Consider the following 1,434-nt stretch of genomic DNA (forward strand, 5'->3'; position numbering starts at 1 on the left):
AATTACCCATATATCTATAGATGATGGTTTCAGATAGATTAGATAGATAGATGATAGATAGATAGATAGATAGATAGATAGATAGATAGATAGATAGATAGATAGATAGATAGATAGATAGACAAACAGACTTTCTAAAGGAAACTGTCAAATAATGGTGCAGGCTAGGTTCCCCCTGGACATCTCCTACCACTAAATGAAGCTTCTAGTACCAGGAATAGGTTACATCTAATTGAGTTGTTGCCTTAAGGGATCCCATGGGAACTCCCCAAAAGACCCAGGCTGTTGCCAAGAGTTTAGATTGCTTTCCACAAACTGACAGCAAGGACCTACTTCTGAAGACAACACAAAATCCATTAAACACAGAGAAATTGAACTGGAGTTTACTTAGAGCCTTTACCTCTACCAGCTAGTGTTCTCGGTACCAGAAGATACCCTGCATGCTACCAAAGGAGAAATGGAGACACCAACCCAGCTACACACATTTTGACCTACAATACTTTTTGTCCTGCAAGACATGATAAGGCAATAGTGGCATAAAGTTTGTGAAAGTAAGCAACCAATATCGTATTTGACTTAAGGCCTGTTCCACAGGATGGAATCCATACGTGACACTGTAAACCCAAGACTAGACAACTCAGAGGCCAAAGGAAACCAAAGACTGTTGTTCTACTGAAAGAACACAACAATAAAATGACTCTGTATGACATTCTGCTGTACTCATAGATCAGTACAATCTGATTGTAAAAAGTATTGTAGATCAAAATGTGTGTAGCTGGGTTGGTGTCTCCATTTCTCCTTTGGTAGCATGCAGGGTATCTTCTGGTACCAAGAACACTACCTAGCAGAGGTAAAGGCTCTAAGTAAACTCCAGTTCAATTTCTCCATGTTTAATGGATTTTGTGTTGTCTTCAGAAGTAGGTCCTTGCTGTCAGTTTGTGGAAAGCAATCTACACTCTTGGCAACAGCCTGGGTCTTTTGGGGAGTTCCCATGGGATCCCTTGCTCAGCCATCATCAGAGAAGCTTCTTCCTGCAGTAGATCGGAACAAATATAGAGATCCACAGCTAGACAATGTGCAGATAGGGAGAAATCTTGGAAAAGTCAGCCCTAAAAGGGATGTTTCCATAAACTCTCTCACCTCAGTGCTCAGAAGACCCTGTGGAAGAGAGGCAGAAAGAGTGTAAGCCAGAGGGGATGGAGGACACCAAGGAAACAAGAATGGATGCACATGTGACCCCAGAGAGACTGAGGCATTGTGTACAGGCATGCAAGGTCCTTCAGGAAATATTCTGGCTTCCAGTGCATTGTTTTTATTCTTGAATGTTTGAATGAATGGGTCTCTGCATCTATATCTAGTTCTTGTGCCTTTTCTTAGTCTCTTTCCCTTCTGTTTGTTTATTTTGTACTATTCTGATGTACTAGTTTTTGTTTT

The sequence above is a fragment of the Microtus ochrogaster genome, chromosome 16 (assembly GCF_000317375.1).
Source record: "Microtus ochrogaster isolate Prairie Vole_2 chromosome 16, MicOch1.0, whole genome shotgun sequence".
Taxonomy (NCBI): domain Eukaryota; kingdom Metazoa; phylum Chordata; class Mammalia; order Rodentia; family Cricetidae; genus Microtus; species Microtus ochrogaster.